This window comes from Mirounga leonina, unplaced genomic scaffold, assembly GCF_011800145.1.
Source record: "Mirounga leonina isolate KUSES-001 unplaced genomic scaffold, KU_Mleo_1.0 Mir_173, whole genome shotgun sequence".
NCBI lineage: Eukaryota > Metazoa > Chordata > Mammalia > Carnivora > Phocidae > Mirounga > Mirounga leonina.
The window spans coordinates 17182674-17206602 of NW_023270447.1; the positions used below are offsets into that span (position 1 = coordinate 17182674).

Sequence of the window (23929 nt, forward strand, 5' to 3'; positions counted from 1 at the left end):
TTGTCTTTTTCTGGATGATTTATTTCGCTTAGCATTATACTCTCTAGCTCCATCCATGTCATTGCAAATAGGAAGCTTTCATTGTTTTTTATGGCTTAATAACCTTCCATTGTATATATACCACATCTTCTTTATCCATTCATCAGTTGATAGATAATTGGCCTGCTTTCATATCTTGGCTATTGTAAATAACGCTGCTATAAACATAACAGTGCATGTATCCCTTTGGATTCGTGTTTTTGTATTTTGGGGGTAAATACCCAGTAGTTTGATTACTGGATTGTAGGGTAGTTCTATTTTTACCTTTTTGAGACGTCCATACTGTTTTCCAGAGTGGCTGCATCAGTTTGCATCCCCACCAATAGTGCAAATGTATTCCTTTTTCTCTACATCCTTGCCAACACCTGTTGTTTCTTGTGTTGTTGATTTTAACCATTCTGACAGGTGTGAGGTCATATCTCACTGTAGTTTTGATTTTCCTTTCCCTGATGGTAAGTGATAATGAGCATCTTTTCATATGTTTGTTGCTATCTGGATGTCTTCTTTGGAGAAATGTCTATTCATGTCTTCTGCCCATTTTTAAATTGGATTATTTGGGGTTTTTTTTAGTGTTGAGTTGTATAAGTTTTTTTTTTTTTTTTTTTTAAGTAGGCTTCATGCCCAATGTGGGGCTTGAAGAACTCATGACCCTGAGATCAAGGGTTGCCTGCTCTACTGCCTGAGCCAGATAGGCTCCCTGAGTTGTAAAAGTTCTTTATATATTTTGGATAGTAACCCTTTATTCTTTGTTGATTGTTTCCTTCGCCATGCAGAAGGTTTTTATTTTGATGAGGTTCCAATAATTTATTTTTGCTTTTGTTTCCCTTGCCTCGGGGACCTAACTAGAAAAAAATTGCTATGGCCAATGTCAGAGAAGTTACTGCCTGTGCTGTCTTCTAGGATTTTTATGGTTTCAGGTCTCACATTTAGGTCCTTTATCCATTTTTAATTTATTTTTGTGTATGGTCTAAGAAAGTGATCCAGCTCATTCTTTTGCTTATAGCTGTCCAGTTTTCCCAGTGCCATTTGTTGAAGAGACTTGTCTTTTTTATGTTGGATATTCTTTACTGCTTTCTTGAAGATTAATTGACCATATAGTTGTGGGTTCATTTCTGGGTTTTCTATTCTCTTCTACTGATCTATGTGTCAATTTTTGTGCCAGTACCATACTGTTTTGATTACTACAGCTTTGTAATATAACTTGCAGTCCAGAATTATGATGCCTCCAGCTTCACTTTTTCTTTTTCAAGATTGCTTTGGCTATTTGGGATCTTTTGCAGTTCCATACAAATTTTAGGATTGTTTGTTCTAGCTCTGTGAAAAATCTTGTTGCATTAAATCTGTAGATTGCTTTGGGTAGTATAGGCACTTTAACAATATTTGTTCTTCCAATCCATGAGCATGGAATGTTTTTCCATTTCTTTGTGTTGTCTTTAATTTCTTTAATTAATGTTTTATAATTTTCAGAGTATAGGTCTTTCACTTCTTTGGTCAAATTATGCCTAGATATCTTGTTATTTTTGGTGCAGTTGTAAATGGGATTGTCTGCTGCTTCATTATTGGTGTATAGAAATGCAACAGATTTCTGTATATTGATTTTGTATCCTATGGCTTTATTGAATTTGTTTATCAGTTCCAGCAGTTTTTGAGAGAGTCTTCCAGGTTTTCTATGTATACTATCATGTCATCTGCAAATAGTGGAAGTTTTGCTTCTTCCTTACCAATCTGGATGCCTTTTATTTCTTTATGTTGTCTAATTGCTGTGACTAGGGCTTACAGTACCATGTTGAATAAAAGCTACTATTACTGTTATCTATTTTTAAAACTTTTTTTACAAGTACCCATTAGCAACCACACCCCATTCCTCCCTGCTGCCAGCAGCTGGCAACCACTAATCTTTCTGTTTCTACGGATTTGCCTGTTCTAGACATTTCATATAAATGGAATCATACAGTATATGGCTTTTGTGTCTGACTTCTTTCATTTAGCATAGTGATTTCAAGGTTTATCAATGTTGGAGCACATGTCAATACATCAATTCCCTTTTGTAGTTGAATAATATTCCATTGTATAGTATGCAACATGTTGTTTATCCATTTCTTGATTAATGGACATTAGATTTTTTTTTTTTTTGCTATTGTGAGTAATGCTGCTATGAACATTTGTATAAAAATTTTTGTGTGGACATAGGTTTTCAGGTTTTGAGGAGCATATATGTAGGAGTGGCATTGCTGGGTCAGACGACATGTCTATGTGTAGGAAAGTGCCAAACTGTTTTTCAAAGTGGCTGTACCATTTTACACTCCCACCAGCAATGTATGAGAGTTCTCTGGTGATCTTGTGATATCTCTTCCAGTTCCTTTTTTTTTTTTTTTTTTAAGGAAGCTCTATGCCCAACATGGGGCTTGAATTCATGACCCTGAGATCAAGAGTCCCATGCTCTACTGACTGAGCCAGCCAGGCGCCTCCTCTTCTAGTTCTTAATGCAATAGTTGGCATGGTGAAAATAACGAATAGATGCCAGCCATTCTTACTGTTATTGTCATCACTATTATTAGAGGAAACTGTAAATTGCTTCGAGATCCATTGCAAGTAAAATGGAGTCACTGTCTTATTTCCTTCACTAGACTGTGTTTTGGCTCTTTTTATGCTTATTAACTGGTAATGAATGATACATATTTTTCCCATAATTATATTTTATAGGGAGAGATTATAAATGTGTGTGTGTGTGTGTGTGAATTTCTTTCCTTCCCTTCAGTAAACTACTTTGACATGGATCTGAAGTCTGTAAATATTAAGTAAATACATGTACTCATACATTCGGGCATGCCATTTCATCCTCCTGGGTCCCCAGTCCTGCTGCCTTGAAGGTGTGGTGGGGATGGAGCTGCAGGTGCTCAGTGGCATAGCACCAAGCTATTAGAGCAGAGGAGGATGAAGAAGAAAAATAGAGACCTGGGCCTTGAACACCGGAATCACCATGGTCAGAAGTCCAGTGAAGTGTGTGGGTTGTGTGCTCGCTTTCTTTCTTTTCTTTTTTTTTTTTTTTAAGATTTTATTTATTTGTGAGAGAGATGGAAAGAACACAGGCAAGGGGGAGAAGCGGAAGGAGAGGGAGAGGGACAAGCAGACTTCCCACTGAGCATGGAGCCCAACAGAGCTCCCCCCATCCCAGGACCCTAAGATCATGACCTGTGCCAAAGTCAGACGCTTAACTGACTGAGCCACCTAGGCACCCCATGTGCTCACTTTCTTATGTGCGATCTCTCTTTCCTGTCCTGACCTCTTTTGCCATATTCCTCCTCCCTCACTCCTTTACTGCCTCCCTCATGCTTGCTATTCCTATATCATTTTATTTATTTATTTAAAAAATTTATTTGAGAGAAAGAATATGCATACCTGTGTGCTCACGAGTTGGTGGAGGGACAGAGGGAGAGAATCTTCAGGCAGACTCCCTGCTGAGTGCAGAGACCCTGCGGGGCTCCATCTCCTGACCCATGAGATTACTACCTGAGCTGAAACCAAGAGTCGGTTGCTCAACTGACTGAGACATGCAGGTGCCCCTGCTATTCCTATTTTAACGGAACATTCATATTCAAGAGCTTCATGTATATATAATTAAAGTATTGATGATACAAACACCTAGTTCAAGCCATTGTTTAACACCTTCATGCTTTTTTCCCCACTGCCACATTTTAGGAGTTTTCTTACCTTTCATGCCCATTAATCCAGTTCATTTGACACCTGTTTTATTGATCACCTAGTATGTGTGAGGCCCTGTTTTAGGTACCTGTTCATCTCCATTGCTTTTTGTTCCTACCTTTTTCTCCCTTTCAATCCCTTTCTTTCCCAAATTGGAAGTCAGAAAGACAAATGAAAGAAATTGTAGGATGGAGTGTCAATGGATATTATATTCTCTGCATATTATAATCATTTCACTGATTTTCTTTGATTTCAAAAAAAATTGTATGTTTTGCTTGAATACCTCAGTTTGTATGATAAGATATCCCATTTGTGTGTGCATTGGATTTAAAGACTTACTGCCAATTATCTTACCTTTTTTCCGGGATGGCACTAATGATTTGTTTTTTATTTTCTAAGTTTGGCAAAATGAGAAGGAAGTCCTGGCAGGAGGAGAAAGAAAGATATCTGCTAGAGGAGATAGTCAGAGAGAGGCAAAATGCAAGCCTCTGACAGCAACCACTGTGAGAGAAGTGATGGGGGCCTCCGGCTATATGATATCTTATATACTTATATATGGTATTGTTACATTATGTTGCCCTTATTTGTCTGTTCAGTAAAGTAATTAGTTACAGTTCATGGAGCTAGAAGGAATTTTAGAGATTATTTAATTCTCTTATAAAAAGTATGCTATGGAGCATGCACAGTACCCATTTTCACCCTAATTAATACAAAGGGACTGACAATAAATTGGGTATTTTTGCTATCCCTTATTTACTGCCTCCGAACCCATCTTTGTAGTAGTCTCAAAGCAGAAATGTTCTCCAACAAGGGAGAAAAATGAATAGACTGGTATTTCCCCATGTTTTTCACATCTGGCATAAAAGAGAACGATAATTTGTAAAGCACTAGGGCAAACAGATAGGGTTACTGGCACCTGGAGGTGACTGGCCTGAGGTTGAGGCAACCAGTATCTTGACCTACCTCTAACCCTATCTCACACACCAATTGAGGAGGTTGGGAATCAGCTGTATAAATCACCATTGTGCTGAGTCAAGATTGAATTTTACCCCTTACTAAGGATTGCACTTATGGCAATGAGCACTGGGTGATATACGGAAGTGTTGAGTCACTATATCGTACACCGAAACTAATATGTGACACTGTATGTTAACTAACTGGAATTTAAATAAAAACTTTAAAAAAAAAAGAAGCACACACATACACACAAAACCACAAGTCACTAAGGTAAAGAAGGAAGGGAGGGAGGGAGGGAAGGAAGGAAGGAAGGAAGGAAGGAAGGAAAGCAAGCAAAGCAAGCTGATATGTTTTGGCATGAGCTAGGTGACTGGAAATAATGGCCTAGTTAACTCTGTGGCTCCCTATATACACGTATGTATACATGATTTGTGGCTGGTGATACATCAGAAAAAAAAAGTGCATGTGCTTTGATTATTAAACCTAGCTTCTGACTGGTAGCTTTTCATGACTACTTGGGTTTTGGAGAAAATTTTAATGAGGATGTTGGACTCTAGATCTTTGAACTCATCAACCCTTGGAGTGGAGAGTATGTGGGACCTGAAGATTCAAGTAGGTGAAACATTTTTACAGGTGTCTAATATTCTATAGTATTTTGAAAATTACATTTATATTTTCATAGAATACTTCTGTTCTCTGTCTTTCTCCATTTAGATCTAAAGGAATTCTTGAGATGTATAATGAGAGGTGTTTTGTCCTCTTTAAAAATTCTATGAATGGGGGCACCTGGGTGGTTCAGTTGGTTGGGTGTCTGCCTTCAGCTCAGGTCATGATCCCCGGGTCCTGGGATCGAGTCCTGCATTGGTTTCCCTGCTCCATGGGAGCCTGCTTCTCCCTCTCCTCCCTGCTCATGTTCTCTCTAGTTATCTCTCTCTCTCAAATAAATAAATTAAAAATCTTAAAAATAAATAAATAAAAATTCCATGAATGTTTGACACACACATATACATACACACACGTATATATACATGTATATAAAACTGTACAAACACATCCTATAAACTATAAATCTATACTATAGTATAAACTATACTAAACTATAAATATATACTATAAAACTGTAAAACACACACACACATATATAAAACTATTATATATAAAACTAACCTCCATGAACCTATCATAAGTTTTAAGTTAAAGTTTATCCATGTTAGTAAGTGCTGGAAAAGGCACAGGAGCCTAAATGTTCTCATCCTAAGTCCAGGATGAAATCATAAATATCTTTATATTGATACATATCACTTCTCATTTTTGAAATGTGCAGGGATTAAAACAAAATGAAATCAGTGACCACACCAACAGTTGGTGAGGATCCGGAGAAACCAGATCCTCTCACATTGCTGGTGGAGGGTATAAAACGGTCGAGCTGCTCGGGGAGAGAGTTTGGCAGTTCCTTTAAAAACTAAACCTGTCACTACCATATGACTCAGCAGTGACACTCTCAGGCATCTCTTCCAGAGAAAAAAAACATTTTCACTCAAAAACCTATATAGGAATGTGGATGGTAGCTTTATTTGTAATACTCTAAAACTGGAATCAGCCCAGATGTCCTTCAGTAAGTGTGGTTAAACAAAGTGGTGTGTACATGTGGTGGAATATGACTCAGCAATAAAAAAGGAAGGAATGACCGGTGCATACGACAACCTGCAAGACTCCAAGAAATTATGCTCAGTGAGAGAAGCCAACTCTGAAAGTTTACACACTGCGTGAATCCATTTATATAACATTCCTTAAATTGTGGAGATGGAGAACTGATTGATGGCTGCCAGGGAATAAGGGGAGAGGATAAAGGTGGATGTGGTTATAAAAGGGCAACGTGGGGGACCCTTGTTGTGATGAAACTGCTGTGTACTAGACCATAGCAGAGGACACACAAACCCACTACATGTGGTTCTTCAATTATTAAAAAAAAAAGAAAAAGAAATCTAATTGTAAATGACTAGATTATTGGTTCAAATTTTTAAGAACTATAGCATATTCCTCTTAGTAATAGTTATTATTATGTATTACTAATAAATCCTTTATTATTTTATGAAATCGTGCGATGGAAAGGACTTTGAATGATGCATTCTAGTTCCGGCACTATTGCCAGTAAAGGAGTTGTTAAATACAATCTCATTTTAGTAAACTAGAAAGGTGTTTCCCTGAGAAGTTATTATTTATTTACCTTTTGTCCATAACTGTTTTCCCTTAAATTTAATATGAATAATCTGGGGAACTTTTAAAATGCATATTCCCAGGCTTCATCACTAAGGATTCTGATTCATTAGGTCTGGCGGTAGATTTTGGCAACCAGCATTTTAAAAAATTACATCAACTGATTTTTTTTTTAAAGATTTTATTTATTTATTCATGAGAGACAGAGAGAGAGAGAGAGGCAGAGGGAGAAGCAGGCTCCCAAGGAACAGAGAGCCTGAAGCGGGACTCGATCCCAGGACCCTGAGATCATGACCTGAGCCGAAGGCAGACGCTTAACCATCTGAGCCACCCAGGCGCCCTCATCAACTGATTCTGATTCAAGAGATCAGTGGGCTGCACTTTGAGAAATACTGAATTATAATTTTTATGGTGAATAAATAGCCCTTTAAATTCCTTTGTGGCATAGAGGATTTGTGGTTAGGTGAGAATTTTAAAAGCAAAGTACTGATAAAATTTTTCAAACACCCACGTGTTGAGAAAAAGAATGTTTGACCAAACTGAGTTATGTACTTGCTCTGAATCAGTAAGAACTGAACAGAAAGGAACTTGCCCTTGGTTCTTATTTGTGATGAAGGGGTCCTGCCTGACCACTTGTGATTTATTCGTAAAAAGAAGGCAAAGACTGCTGTTTTAGTTACATAGACTGCATAAACGGAATGCTCTGCCAGGGTGAGGAATGCTGAAGCACTTTGTAGGCTCTGAAAGTAATGTACTCCTTAATTCCTTAGTTGTTTTGTTTTGTTTTTTTAATATTTATTTATTTAAATAATCTCTACACCCAACATGGGGCTTGAACTCATGGCCTGGAGATCAAGAGTCACATGCCCTTCCAACTGAGCCAGCCAGGTGTCCCTAATTCTTTAGTTTTTGTATATGAAGTTCCAACTACAGTAATTGACCTATCCTTAGTTTTTCCCCTAAATCCGAGTGCAGGCATACCTCAGAGAGATTGTGGGTTTGATTCCAGGCCAGTGCAATAAAGGGAATGGTGCAATAAAGTGAGTCAAATGAAATTTTTTGTTTCCCAGTGCATATAAAAGTTATGTTTACACTCTACCATGGTCTATTAACTGTGCAGTAGCATTATGTCGTAAAAAATGTACATACCTTAGTTGAGAAATACTTTATTGCTAAAAAATGCTACCCATCATCTGAACTTTCAGCGAGTTATGATCTTTTTGCTGGTGGAGGGTTTTGCCTCGATGTTGATGGTTGCTGACAGATGGTGGCTGCTGAAGGTTGAGGTGGTTGTGGCAATTTCTTAAAATAAGTCAACAATGATGTTTACTACATCAATGGACTCTTCCTTTCACAATTTCTCTATAGCACGTGGTGCTGTTTGATAACATTTTACCTAAAGTAGAACTTCTTTCAAAATTGGAGTCTGTCCTCTCAAACCCTGCTGCTGCTTTATCAATTAAGTGTATGTCGTATTTTAAATCCTCTGTTGTCATTTCAGCCATCTTCACAGCATCTTCACCAGTAGATTCCATCTCAAGAAACCACTTTTTTTTTTTGCTCATCCATAAGAAGCAACTCCTTATCCGTGAAAGTTTCATCATGAATCATGAGATGCCTACATCTTCAGGCACCACTTCTGATTCTAGTCCTCTCACTGTTGCTACCGCCTCTGCAGTTCCTGCCTCCACTGGAGTCCTGAGCCCTCCAAGTCACCCATGAGGGCTGCAATCAACTTCTTCCAGACTCCTGTTCATTTTGATATTTTGACCTCTTCCCATGAATCATGAATGTTCTTAATGGCATCTAGAACGGTGAATCCTTTCCAGAAGGTTTTCAATTGACTTTGCCCAGATCCATCAGAGGAATCACTCTCTCTGGCAACTTAATATAGTAAGACTTGAAAGTTGACGTTATCACTTTATCCATGGGCTGTAGAACGGACGTTGTGTTAACAAGCATGAGAACAACATTCACCTCACTGTACAACTCCATCAGAGCTCTTGGATGACCAAGAGCAGTAATATTTTGAAAGGAAACTTTTTTCTGAGCAATAGTTTTCAACAGTGGGCTTAAAATATTCAGTAAACCATGTTGTACAGATCTTCTGTCTTTCAGGCTTTGTTGTCCCATTTATAGTGTATAGGCAGGATAGATTTAGCACAATTCTTAAGGGTCCTAGGATTTTCAGAATGGTAAATGAGCACTGGCTTCCAGCTTCAAGTCAGCAGCTGCATTAACTCCTAATAAGAGAATCAGCCTGTCCTTTGAAGCTTTGAAGCTGGGCAGACTTTTTCTCTCTAGCTATGAAAGCCCTAGATGGCATCTTTCTCCAATATAAAGCTGTTTAGTCTACATTGAAAATCTGTTGAGTGTAGCCACCTTCATGCATTATCTTAGCTAGATCTCCTGGATAACTACTATGGCTTCTACGTCAATACCTGATGCTTCACCTTGCACATTTATGTTATATAGATGGCTTGTTACTTAAACATTATGAACCGACTTCTGCTAGTTTCAAACTTTTCTTCTGCAGCTTCCTCACCTCTCTGAGCCTTCACAGAATTGAAGAGATTTAGGGCCTATTGCTGTGGCTTAGGCTTTAGTGTAAAGGCTGGTTTGATCTTCCATCCAGACCACTTAACACTTTCTCCATATCAGCAATAAGGCTGTTTAACTTTCTTAATCATTTGCGTGTTCACTGGAGTAGCACTTTAATTTCCTTCAAGAACTTCTCCTTGGCATTCACAGCGTGGCTATGTTTGGCACAAGAGGCCTAGCTTTCAGCCTGTCTCAGCTTCTGACATGCCTTCCTCACTAAGCTTAGTCATTTCTGGCTTTTGATTTAAAGTGAGAGACGTGTGACTCTTCCCTTCCCTAGAACACTTAGAAGCCATTGTAGGGTTATTAACTGGCCTAGTTTCAATATTTTGTCTCAGGGAATAAGGAGGCCCCAGGGGAGGGTGAAAGATGGGCGTGGGGGGCGGCAGTGGAATTGGCCGCTCTGTGGAGTAGTCAGAACACACAACATTTATTGAATATACCATTTTATATGAGAGTGGTTCCCCAGAACAATTACAAAAATCATTGATCATAGATCACCATAACAAATATAATAATAATAAAAATTTGAAATATTGTGAGAATTACCAAAATGTGATCCAGAGACACAAAAGGAGCAAATGCTGTTGGAAAATGGTGCCGATAGACTTGTTCCACATAGGGTTGCCACAAACCATCCATTTGTAAAAAGCACAATATCTGCAAAGTGCAATAAAGCGAAGCATAATAAATGAGATATGCCTGAAGTCAAGTCACTTAAAATGATTGTTATTGAAAAACAGATGCAAAGAAATTATCCTGTTCTACCTTTTGGGGGTGCTTAGTTTGCACCTCGTTGAAATCTAAGTGACCTCTCCACCACCTTAAGCAGATAATCAGAGCACCTTCACCTGGAGATTCTCAGGCCCATGTCAGAGTCCAGTCCAACCACTTTCCAAACTCCTGGGTGTATGCTTTGAGGTAGTGACTTGTCCTGTGGTAGGAGGCAAGGAAGGTCACCCATCCCTTTCTCTCGAGTATGCACAGCAGAACAATATTATCTCTCCCGAGAAACGCCTGCACATCCTCCCTCCTCTTGAGCCTGGATCTGACTCTGACTCTGACTCAGGGGTGAAGTTAGAGCCAGCCCTGGACCTTGCAGCTTTTAATGTGTGTATTTTTTGTAGGTAAGTCACTCTGGTCTGTGGCTTTTACTGTATCTTTGCGCCTCACAGCACAAAGCACATAGCATTGTGTATTTTATGTACTTTAGTAAAAATATGAAAATAGACATGGCAATGATAGACATCGATTTCTAGACAATGGTTTCCTCTGAGGATGAAGGGAAAGATGAGGAAGGGAGGGGGAGGGCTTAGGCTTGATTGTAACATTTTATTTCTTCTAGGAAAGAGTTTTAAAGTAATACAGCAAACTGTTGACCTCTGTTTACATTTACTGATGGATACAGAGCTGCCTTTTATGTTATTTTCTCTAACTTTTCTATATAGACTTTTTTCCATATGTGTGAAATGTTTTATAATTTCAGAGAAATTAGAACTCATCTGATAAAACTATCCCAACTCCCCACCCGCACATACACACATGTATATGCATCCTGTCCTTCTTCCCTCGGGGGACAGGGGATCCCATTGTTGCTTCATCTCTACTCTGGATCTCCTCCCTTAGAACCATCTCAGGAACCTTGTGCTGTTTATCTGTCAATACCTTACTCCCTTCAGCCTGTCTCTTTCTACCGACTTCCTGTTGCCATTTAAATATGTGCTAGTTTCCCTTAGCTTTATTTATGTATTTTTTAAATTTTATTATGTTATGTTAATCACCATACATTACATCATTAGTTTTTGATGTAGTTAGTGTTCCGTGATTCATTGTTTGCGTATAACACCCAGTGCTCCATGCGGTACATGCCCTCTTTAATACCCATCACCGGGTTAACCCATCCCCCAACCCCTCTCCCCTCTAGAACCCTCAGTTTGTTTCTCATGGTTCGTCTCCCCCTCCGACTTCCCCCCTTCATTTTTCCCTTCCTACGATCTTCTTTTTTTTAACATATAATGTATTACTTGTTTCAGAGGTACAGGTCTAGTTTCCCTTAGCTTTAAAAAACTTATGCCTTGGGGCGCCTGGGTGGCTCAGTTGTTGGGCGTCTGCCTTCGGCTCAGGTCATGATCCCAGGGTCCTGGGATTGAGCCCCGCATCGGGCTCCCTGCTCAGAGGGAAGCCTGCTTCCCCCTCTCCCGCTCCTTCTGCTTGTGTACCCTCTCTCGCTTTGTCTCTGTCAAATAAATAAATAAATAAATAAAAAACTTCTGCCTCAAGCCCAGCCAATTCCCTATGGCTTTTCTCCTCTGTATAGACAAATTTCTCTTAAGAACTATCTATCTGGGAGCATCTGGGTGGCTCAGTCGGTTGAGTGTCTGCCTTTGGCTCAGGTCATGATCTCAAGGTCCTGGTGTGGAGTCCCCACGTGGGCTCCCAGCTCAGTCTGCTTCTCCCTGCCTCTCTGCCCCTCCCCCACTCATGCTTGCTCCCTCTCCTCAAATAAATAAAACCTTAAAAAAAAAAAAGAAAATCTCTACTTTCTTTAAAAAAAGAAAACAAAAAAACTATCTACCTGGTTGTCTTTATTTTTCATACCTCCTGCTCTTCAGCTCACTCCAGTCTGCCCTCTCTCCCATGAAGTTGCTCTTGTCAAGGTCAATGCTGACTTCTGTGTCACTAAGTCCAATGAATACTTTTCAGTCCCCAGCTTTGTCGCCTCTCAGCCGCGTTTGCCACTGTTGACTGCTCTCTGCTTCTTGAGATCCTCTTTCCATGATTTCCACATTACAACATCCTTCTGGTTTTCTTCCAACCAGTCTGCCCCTGCATGTTCTCTGTTATAGCTCTTCCTTTTTCACCCAGCCATTAACTAGTGAAGACTCTCAGGGCTCAGCCCTAAACCCTGTTCTCACTCTGAATTTTTTCTGTAAGTGATAGCAGCTTGCCATGGGTTTTATTACTCTCCCTGCATTTCTCCTGAGTCTTCCCCGTGACTCCCAAACCTCTGCCTCCAGCTCTGACCTCTGTTTTCTCAGCCATAGACCTGTATATCCAGCTGCCTTCTAAATATCACTTGCATGACTCACAGGTGTGTTAGTCTCAACATGCGCGAAACTGAACTCATCCTTTTATCCTTCCCCTAATATTGTTGTCTTCCATTGTTCCCAGTTTTAGGAAGTGGCACCATGATCCATCCAGTTGCTCAGGCCAGAAACCTGGGAGTCCTCGATTCCCCCCTCACCATCACTCCCACGTTCATTTAACCATGAAATCCTGATCATTCTACCTCATATCTTTGAAATCCTTCTCTTTTCCTACCATTTCTTATGGCCACAACTCCAGTGTGGTTGCTTCCTGATTTCTTTCTTGACTCTCTAGGACATAGACATTTTTCAGTATTTCAGTACTTGATATATTTATTTTTTAAAATTTTCTTTTTTTTAAATTTTTTATTATTATGTTAATCACCATACATTACATCATTAGTTTTTGATGTAGTGTTCCATGATTCATTGTTTGTGCATAACACCCAGTGCTCCATGCAGAAAGTGCCCTCTTTAATACCCATCACCAGTCTAACCCATCCTCCCAACCCCCTCCCCTCTAGAACCCTCAGTTTGTTTTTCAGAGGCAATCGTCTCTCATGGTTCATCTCCCCCTCTGATTTCCCCCCTTCATTCTTCCCCTCCTGCTATCTTCTAATTTTTTTTTTTCTTAACATATATTGCATTATTTGTTTCAGAGGTACAGATCTGTGATTCAACAGTCTTGCACAATTCACAGCGCTCACCATAGCACATACCCTCCACAGTGTCTATCACCCAGTCACCCCATCCCTCCCACCCCACCCCTGACTCCAGCAACCCTCAGTTTGTTTCCTGAGATTAAGAATTCCTCATATCAGTGAGGTCATATGATACATGTCTTTCTCTGATTGACTTATTTCGCTCAGCATTAGACCCTCCAGTTCCATCCACATCGTTGCAAATGGCAAGATCTCATTCCTTTTGATGGCTGCATGATATACCACATCTTCTTTATCCATTCATCTGTCGATGGACATCTTGGCTCTTCCCACAATTTGGCTATTGTGGACATTGCTGCTATAAACATTGGGGTGCACGTACCCCTTTGGATCCCTACATTTGTATCTTTGGGGTAAATACCCAGTAGTGCAATTGCTGGATCATATGGTAGCTCTATTTTCAACTTTTTGAGGAACCTCCATACTGTTTTCCAGAGTGGCTGCACCAGCTTGCATTCCCACCAACATTGTAGGAGGGTTCCCCTTTCTCCGCATCCTCGCCAACATCTGTCGTTTCCTGACTTGTTCATTTTAGCCATTCTGACTGGTGTGAGGTGGTATCTCATTGAGGTTTTGATTTGGATTTCCCTGATGCCAAGCGATGTTGAGCACTTTTTCATGTGTCTGTGGGCCATTTGGATGTCTTCATTGGAAAAATGTCTGTTCATGTCTTCTGCCCATTTCTTGATTGGATTCTTTGTTCTTTGGGTGTTGAGTTTGATAAGTTCTTTATAGATTTTGGATACTAGCCCTTTATCTGATATGTCATTTGCAAATATCTTCTCCCCTTCTGTCGGTTGTCTTTTGGTTTTGTTGACTGTTTCTTTTGCTGTGCAAAAGCTTTTTATCTTGATGAAGTCCCAATAGTTCATTTTTGCCCTTGCTTCCCTTGCCTTTGGCAATGTTTCTAGGAAGAAGTTGCTGTGGCTGAGGTCGAAGAGGTTGCTGCCTGTGTTCTCCTTTAGGATGTTGATGGACTCCTGTCTCACATTTAGGTCTTCCAACCATTTGGAGTCTATTTTTGTGTGTGGTGTAAGGAAATGGTCCAATTTCACTCTTTTGCATGTGGCTGTCCAATTTTCCCAACACCATTTGTTGAAGAGACTGTCTTTTTTTCATTGGACATTCTTTCCTGCTTTCTCGAAGATTAGTTGACCATAGAGTTGAGGGTTCATTTCTGGGCTCTCTGTTCTGTTCCATTGATCTATGTGTCTGTTTTTGTGCCAGTACCATACTGTCTTGATGATGACAGCTTTGTAATAGAGCTGGAAGTCCGGAATTGTGATGCCGCCAGCTTTGCTTTTCTTTTTCAACATTCCTCTGGCTATGCGGGGTCTTTTCTGGTTCCATACAAATTTTAGGATTATTTGTTCCATTTCTTTGAATAAAGTGGATGGTATTTTGATGGGGATTGCACTGAATGTGTAGATTGTTCTAGGTAGCATTGACATCTTCACAATATTTGTTCTTCCAATCCATGAGCATGGAACGTTTTTCCATTTCTTTGTGTCTTCCTCAATTTCTTTCCTGAGTATTTTATAGTTTTCTGAGTACAGATCCTTTGCCTCTTTGGTTAGATTTATTCCTAGGTATCTTATGGTTTTGGGTGCAATTGTAAATGGGATCGACTCCTTAATTTCTCTTTCTTCTGTCTTGTTGTTGGTGTATAGGAATGCCACTGATTTCTGTGCATTGATTTTATATCCTGCCACTTGACTGAATTCCTGTATGAGTTCTAGCAGTTTTGGGGTGGAGTCTTTTGGATTTTCCACATAAAGTATCCTATCATCTGCAAAGAGTGAGAGTTTGACTTCTTCTTTGCCAATTTGGATGCCTTTTATTTCTTTTTGTTGTCTGATTGCTGTGGCTAGGACTTCTAATACTGTGTTGAATAGCAGTGGTGATAGTGGACATCCCTGCCATGTTCCTGACCTTAGGGAAAAAGCTCTCAGTTTTTCCCCATTGAGAATGATATTCGCTGTAGGTTTTTCATAAATGGCTTTTATGATATTGAGGTATGTACCCTCTGTCCTATACCCTGAAGAGTTTTGATCAAGAAAGGATGCTGTACTTTGTCAAATGCTTTTTCTGCATCTATTGAGAGGATCATATGATTCTTGTTCTTTCTTTTGTTAATGTATTGTATCACATTGATTGATTTGTGGATGTTGAACCACCCTTGCAGCCCAGGGATAAATCCCACTTGGTCGTGGTGAATAATCCTTTTAATGTAGTGTTGGATCCTATTGGCTAGTATTTTGGTGAGAATTTTTGCATCCATGTTCATCAAGGATATTGGTCTGTAATTCTCTTTTTTGATGGGGTCTTTGTCTGGTTTGGGGATCAAGGTAATGGTGGCCTCATAAAACGAGTTTGGAAGTTTTCCTTCCATTTCTGTTTTTTGGAACAGTTTCAGAAGAATAGGTATTAATTCTTTAAATGTTTGGTAGAATTCCCCTGGGAAGCTATCTGGCCCTGGGCTTTTGTTTGTTGGGAGATTTTTGATGACTGCTTCAATTTCCTTAGTGGTTATAGGTCTGTTCAGGTTTTCTATTTCTTCCTGGTTCAGTTTTGGTAGTTGATACATCTCTAGGAATGCATCCATTTCTTCCAGGTTATCTAATTTGCTGGCATAGAGTTGCTCATAATATGTTCTTATAATTGTTTGTATTTCTTTGGTGTTGGTTGTGATCTCTCTTCTTTGATTCATGATTTTATTTATTTGGGTCGTTTCTCCTTTCTTTTTGATAAGTCTGGCCAGGGGTTTATCAATCTTGTTAATTCTTTCGAAGAACCAGCTCCTAGTTTCGTTGATCTGTTCTACTGTTCTTTTGGTTTCTATTTCATTGATTTCTGCTCTGATCTTTCTTATTTCTCTTCTCCTGCTGGGTTTAGGCTTTATTTGCTGTTTTCTCTCTAGCTCCTTTAGGTGTAGGGTTAGGTTGTGTATTTGAGACCTTTCTTGTTTCTTGAGAAAGGCTTGTATTGCTATACACTTTCCTCTTGAGACTGCCTTTGCTGCATCCCAAAGATTTTGAACAGTTGTGTTTTCATTTTCATTGGTTTCCATGAATTTTTTTAATTCTTAATTTCCTGGTTGACCCATTCATTCTTTAGTAGGATGCTCTTTAGCCTCCATGTATTTGAGTTCTTTCCGACCTTCATCTTGTGATTGAGTTCTAGTTTCAAAGCATTGTGGTCTGAAAATATGCAGGGAATGATTCCAATCTTTTGGTACCGATTGAGACCTGATTTGTGACCTAGGATGTGATCTATTCTGGAGAATGTCCCATGGGCACTAGAGAAGAATGTGTATTCCATTGCTTTGGGATGGAATGTTCTGAATATGTCTGTGAAGTCCATTTGATCCAGTGTGTCATTTAAAGTCTTTATTTCCTTATTGCTCTTTTGCTTAGATGATCTGTCCATTTCAGTGAGGGGGTGTTAAAGTCCCCCACTATTTTTGTATTGTTGTCAATGTGTTTCTTTGCTTTTGTTATTAATTGCCTTTATATAATTGGCTGCTCCCATGTTAGGGGCATAGATATTTACAATTGTTAGATCTTCTTGTTGGATAGACCCTTTAAGTAGGATACAGTGTCCTTCCTCATCTCTTACTACAGTCTTTGATTTAAAATCTAATTTGTCTGATATAAGGATTGCCACCCCAGCTTTCTTTTGGTGTCCATTAGCATGGTAAATAGTTTTCCACCCCCTCACTTTCAATCTGGGGGTGTCTTTGGGTCTAAAATGAATCTCTTGCAGACAGCATATTGATGGGTCTTGTTTATTAATCCAGTCTGATAGCCTGTGTCTTTTGATTGGGGCATTTAGCCCATTTACACTCAGGTTAACTATCGAAAGATATGAATTTAGTGCCATTGTATTGCCTGTAAGGTGACTGTTACTGTATATTGTCTGTGTTCCTTTCTGGTCTATGTTGCTTTTAGGCTCTCTCTTTGCTTAGAGGACCCCTTTCAATATTTCTTGTAGGGCTGGTTTTGTGTTTGCAAATTCCCCTAGTTTTTGTTTGTCCTGGGAGCTTTTTATCTCTCTTCCTATTTTCAATGACAGCCTAGCTGGATATAGTATTCTTGGCTGCATATTTTTCTTGTTTAGTGCTCTGAATATATCATGCCAGTCCTTTCTGGCCTGCCACGTCTCTATGGATAGGTCTATTACCAATCTAATGTTTCTACCATTGTAGGTTACATATCTCTTCTCCGAAGCTGCTTTCAGGATTTTCTCTTTGTCTCTGAGACTCATAAGTTTTACTATTAGATGTCGGAGTGTTGACCTATTTTTATTGATTTTGAGAGGTGTTCTCTGTGCCTCCTGGATTCTGATGCCTGTTTCCTTCCCCAAATTAGGGAAGTTCTCTGCTATAATTTGCTCCAATATACCTTCTGCCCCTCTCTCTCTTTCTTCTTCTTCTGGGATCCCAATTATTCTAATGTTGTTTCGTCTTATGGTATCACTTATCTCTCGAATTCTGCCCTCGTGATCCAGGAGTTGTTTATCTCTCTTTTTCTCAGCTTCTTTATTTTCCATCATTTGGTCTTCTATATCACTGATTCTTTCTTCTGCCTCATTTATCCTAGCAGTTAGCGCCCCCATATTTGATTGCACCTCATTAATAGCCTTTTTGATTTCTACTTGGTTAGATTTTAGTTCTTTTATTTCTCCAGAAAGGGTTTCTCTAATAACTTCCATGCTTTTTTCAAGCCCAGCTAGTATCTTTAAAGTCATGATTCTGAACTCTAGATCCGACATCGTACTAATGTCCGTATTGAGTAGGTCCCTGGCAGTTGGTACTACCTCTTGTTCTTTTTGTTGAGGTGATTTTTTTCCATCTTGTCATTTTGTCCAGAGGAGAAGAGATGAATGAGAGAACAAAATGCTAACAGGGTAACAATGTCCACAGAAAATATAATCTAATCAAATCAGAAAAGACCTGAAGCTGGGGGAAAAGAAAGGGAAAGAAAGAAAGAAAGAAAAAAAAAGATAAAGATAAAAACAAACAAAAACAGAACAAAACAAAAAAAAAACAGTATGATCAAATATGATCAGGCTGGTGCATAGATCAGTGTCACACACTAGATTTGGGGTGTATTTTGGTCTGTTAGAAGAAAGTGCCTCCCAAAATTTTAAAGAAAGAAAAACTTATATATGTACAAAAATAAGGGTTGATATGATGAAGGGATGGAATATGACTGTAAAGATGAAAATTATTAAAAATTTTATAAAAGGAATTGATAAGAAGTTGTTTGAAAAAAGAAAGAAGAGGATTAAAAAAAAAATGGGAGAGAATGTGATCAGGCAGGAAACTAGAACAAAGCCATACACTAGAGATTTAGGGTATATTTTGATCTGTTAGAAGAAACTGTGTCTCAAAAATTTTAAAGAGAGAACAACATATATATGTCAAAAATAAGGGTAACTACTATGAAGGAATAGAATATGACTCTAAAAATGAAAAATAAAAATGTTTTTTTAAAAAAGGGATTGATAAGATGTTGGTTGAAAAAGGGAAAAAGATAAATTCAAAAAAAAAGTTAAAAAAAATTAACTTTGAAAGACTAAAGAATCATGGTAAAAAAGCCATGGATTCTCTGTGCATTATTCCCCTAGCGCTGGAGTTCTGCCGTTCTCATTGACCAGTAAACTTGGTCTTGGCTGGCTGTTCTTGCTGATCTTCTGGGGGAGGGGCCTGTTGCCGTGGTTCCCAAATGTCTTTGCCGGAGGCGGACTTGTCCCGCCCTTGCTGGGTCCAGGCTAAGTAATCTGCTCAGGTTTGCTCTTGGGAGCTTTTGTTCCCTGCAAACTTTCCGTACAGCTTTGGGGGACAACAGTGAAAATGGCGGCCTCCCAATCTCCGCCCCGGAGGAACCAAGAACTCGGGGCCCGCTCCAGAGTGAGCCCCCAGAGAAAAGCAGTCAGTCACTCCCATCTCCCTGGTCTCCGGCCGTACTCCGTGCTCACCTGGCCTGTGACCGAGCATTTCTATCTCTGTCACCCGACCCGATGTGGAGTCTCCAAACCCAGAAGATCCCTGTGGTGCGCTCCTGTGCCGCTCCTCCCGGGGGAGGAAGGGGAGTCTCCCCGGATCTGCCGCTTGTTGGGTCCCTGCTGGAGGAGCAGTGGGCCGACTGTGCGGAGGACTACGGTTTATGGCAACCCCGAGCTGAGAGCCCGCTCCTGGGCTCTGTCTCTGCAGCCAGCTTCCCCGCTCTGATACCTGGGAGCTCTGCCGCACTCAGGCACCCCCGGTCTTTCTGTGACCCCACAGTCCTGAGACCACACTGTCCCACGAGGGTTCCACCCCCAGCTTAGCCACCGGAGCGACTTCCCACAGCGGAGCAGACTTCTAAAAGTTGTGATTTTGTGTTCCGGGGCTCTATCAACTTGCCAGAAGCGACCGACGGAGGCCCCCTCCCCTGGCGTCTATCCTCCTGAATATCTCCTCAGATTCACTTCTCTGCACATCCTACCTTCCAGAAAGTGGTCGCTTTTCTGTTCAGAGAGTTGTTGCTATTCTTTTCTTCGATCTCCTGTTGAATTCGTAGGTGTTCAGAATGGTTTGATCCATATCCAGCTAAATTACTGAGACCAGACGAAATCCAGGTCTCCTACTCCTCCACCATCTTGCTCTGCCCCCTCTATTTTTTAAAATTTTCTTATTGAAGTCTAATTTATATACAACAAAATGCTCAGATATTAAGTTGTAGTTTGATCAGCTTTGACAAATGCATTTACCTAATGTAACCCTCACCCCCACCCCCTATTAAAACAAAACATTTCCATCTCCCTAGAAGTTTCTCTGGTGATCCTTCCCAATCAGTCACCCATCAAGTAACCACTGATCTGGTTTAATTTTTAGAAATATTCTTAAGTGTATTTTTTAAAGAAAAATACTTGATGTGGAGCTTAATAGTAAAGATAAAATTTTTACTATAAGTTCAGTATAAATAGGTAGGAAAATAATGGCTGATTTTCTATCTAAACTACCCTATTAAGTATGATTAGAAATACTTTAGACTAACCTTTTAAGTTAACCTAGAATTTCAACACTATTCTAATTATACACACACACACACATATGTATAAATATACTAACACATACATATATATAAGTATACTCACACGCACACACACACACACCCTTTACACTTTGGAAATACATAAAGCTGAGGAGATGGGGAAAGTGAGTCCAGAAAAAAATTTAAATTGTATCGATGTCTATTGAGAATCTTTTATATATACATGTACATAAGCAGTACAAATAATGGTTATTTTTATTTATCTTACAAAGAACTCTACATATTTATTGAGATAAAATGTCCAAAGGAACTCCCAAAATCTCCCCAAAAATGTAAAAAATTTTTAGTATTTATGGGCTATGCAGCATCTTTTCTCTATTATGCTGTTTTCCCAATTAATTTGTTTAAATCATACCTTTAAACTCCTAGCAACTAAATATAGAGAGATTAGGAAGTTTAAATGATTTTGTCATGTACTTGAATATCAAACATTTAAAGAAGCTAGCAGAGCCAGGAAACTGATCTCTTTTGTTTCGTCATTCACAAGGTAGGTACAGTGGAGGCAGCCAAAATGAGAGCTTGCTTAGACTGGTTCATCACTGATGCATTTCTAATTCAAACGGACCATCTTTAAAAGTAAGAGGTGGGATGCCTGGGTGGCTCAGGTGGTTAAGCATCTGCCTTCGGCTCGGGTCATGATCCCGGGGTCCTGGGATCGAGTCCCGCATCAGGCTCCCTGCTCAGCAGGGACCCTGCTTCTCCCTCTTCCTCTGCTGCTCCCCTGCTTGTGCTCTCTCTCCCTCTCTCTCTCTCTGACAAATAAATAAATCTTAAAAAAAAAAAAAGGTAATTTAGGCTCCTCCATACAGACAACTCACCCCTTTTTCTTTCACATCTAGGCTGGTTTGGGGTTATTAGATTCTGGATGGAGACCCCTGGCATAGTGAAAAGAGCAAGGGTGCTAGATCGGAACTTACTTGGGAGAAATGAACACTGCCAGGTCCCAGATACTGTGCCTTTTTTCGCTGATCCCCACAATTTTCACTGTGCATTTCTATCGGGAAATGTTTTTGAGCACATATCCCTGATACATGTGTCACTGTATTGCTATTACTTATATTATACTCCTATGAATAGGAATTTTTAAGTATTCTTTTTGTCTGTGATTTTGTTTAATTTTCACAACATCTGCATTTTATAGATGAAGACACTAAAGCTCAGGGAAGTTTAGTAACTTGCCCAAGGTCACATAATTTACTGAGTGATATTTGACAAATCCCAAACCAATATCCACTGGGGCCTCAGTTATAAAATGATAGATTCCAACTATGTGATCTGCAAGGCCTCTTCTAGCTCTGAGCAACCTGTTCTCTGCTATTGCTAAAACTCACCCATCTAGGACATAATCTCGGGTTTAATATTTCTAAGCAGATAGGCTTTATTATGGTCCACATATTAATAACTAGGAATTTTAGGAATTAGTGGGTTGTGGAAGAGAAACCGAATACTCAAAATAGTGTCAAGTTAGCTTGGTCTTTGGTATAATTTTAAAAATCCACTGGCATTTTTGTGTTTAGAGTATATGTTGCATATTTAAGAGTTTGGTAGCAATAGTCACTACAAATATTATTTATTTATAAGCTATCCATTATCCTAAGCACCATAGGTAATTCTAACACTGTATTTTCATGAGGATTTTTTGGTAATTACTTTTCAGCATTTCCCATCCAGCAAAGTATTTCTCTGAGTACTTGTGTTGCAGTAAGTAACTGTCAGCGGGTAGGTGCCTCACTTCCCACAAGGCCAGCAAAACATTTTCATGTAGAAACTGTCTCGGTGCATTCCCTTTATAAGTCAACTCCTTTTCTCGTAAATGAACATTGCTATGATCAAAATCACTGTCATTTGCCTTGAAAGCATTTTCTATAGATTTTGCTTTGTTTTTGTTTTGTTTTGTTTTTAGCTTTCTCTGGAATTGAAAAGAGAAATGGGAGGACAATTTTAGATTAGCACCTGTCTGAGAAATTCCAAAATTAGAGATGACCATCTGGTTTGCATGATTTGTAATATTTTAAAAATAGAATCTTGCTAAGAAAAAAAAAAGAAGAAGAAGAGGGTAGCGGGAGGGGAAGAGTGAAGCGGGGGAAATCGGAGGGGTAGACGAACCATGAGAGACGGTGGACTCTGAAAAACAAACGGGGTTCTAGAGGGGAGGGGGGTGGGAGGATGGGTTAGCCTGGTGGTGGGTATTGAGGAGGGCATGTTCTGCATGGAGCACTGGGTGTTGTGCACAAACAATGAATCATGGAACACTTCATCTAAAACTAATGATGTAATGTATGGGGATTAACATAAGAATAAAAAAAATAGAATCTTGCCATTCTAAACAGACTTTTAGGGCTATTCTAAAATAATACTTAATTTTTTTCAGAGGTAAGATCTGTGATTCAACAGTCTTACACAATTCACAGCGCTCACCATAGCACATACCCTATACCTCTGAAACAAATAATACATTATTAGTTAAAAAAAAAAGAAGAAGAAGAAGATAGCAGGAGGGGAAGAATGAAGGGGGGGAAATCGGAGGGGGAGATGAACCATGAGAGACTATGGCCTCTGAAAAACAAACTGAGGGTTTTAGAGGGGAGGGGTGTGGGGGGATGGGTTAGCCTGGTGATGGGTATTAAAGAGGGCACGTTCTGTATGGAGCACTGGTGTTATATGCAAACAATGAATCATGGAAAACTACATCAAAAACTAATGATGTAATGTATGGTGATTAACATAACAATAATAAAAAATAAAATAATACTTAATTTTTAAAAAAGATTTTGTTTATTTGACGGAGAGAGAGAGAACACAAGTAGGCAGACTGGCAGGCAGAAGCAGTCTCCCCGCTGAGCAGGGAGCCCAATGCGGGGCTTGATCCCAGGATCCTGGGATCATGACCTGAGCCAAAGGCACTTAACCTACTGAACCACCCAGGTGCCCCTAAAATAATACTTAATTTAAAACTATCAACATTTTACCATCAAACTGAAAGGAGGATAGTTAGATGTTGGTGATGTTCATTCCAAGAAGGAATGCTTCTGTAACCTCTCTGTCCTCTGATACAGACAGTATAAGGTCACATTTCCCATTCGTTGGACTCACATAACCTGAAGGTCCATCTTGGATTCCTCTGTGCTTCTAATTATTCTTTGGAATAATTTACTTAGGTCAGGCCTAAGATACTCAACCATGATAGCTCTTAAGATATCTGAATTTGTCCGAGGTCATCCTTAACTTGGGGGTACTTTAAAATTTGACTAGCTTTTGCCACAACTAATACTAAAGATTCAGAGAGCATATAAAAAGCATCAAGGCCATTGTCAAAGAAATGAAACTAAAACTTTAATTTGCCTATAAAATTGGATGTGGGGGAAGGTAAAATAAATGCATTTGAAAAACCAGTGAATGTTAACTGTTGTGAACCTTTTGGAAAACATTGTAACAATATGTAACATAAACTTAAAACTACATATCCTTTGTGGAATTCTTAATCTCAGGAAACAAACTGAGGGTT

The 23929-nt window shown here is 39.4% G+C and overlaps 1 protein-coding gene across 4 annotated transcripts in view; it reads left to right on the forward strand.

Moving 5' to 3' along the window:
• The window catches only part of DIPK1A (divergent protein kinase domain 1A), a 124745-nt gene that overhangs the window by 57991 nt on the left and 42825 nt on the right, over positions 1 to 23929 (forward strand). Inside the window, exon 1 of one of the 4 annotated variants that reach the window (XM_035018026.1) lies at positions 8209 to 8808. The exons of 2 other annotated variants lie outside the window; for them this stretch is intronic. The gene's annotated coding sequence lies outside the window, so the exon portion shown is untranslated. Of the gene's footprint in view, positions 1 to 8208; positions 8809 to 20915; positions 21001 to 23929 lie in introns of those variants that run through there. One more of the 4 variants, XM_035018024.1, reaches the window with a different exon arrangement.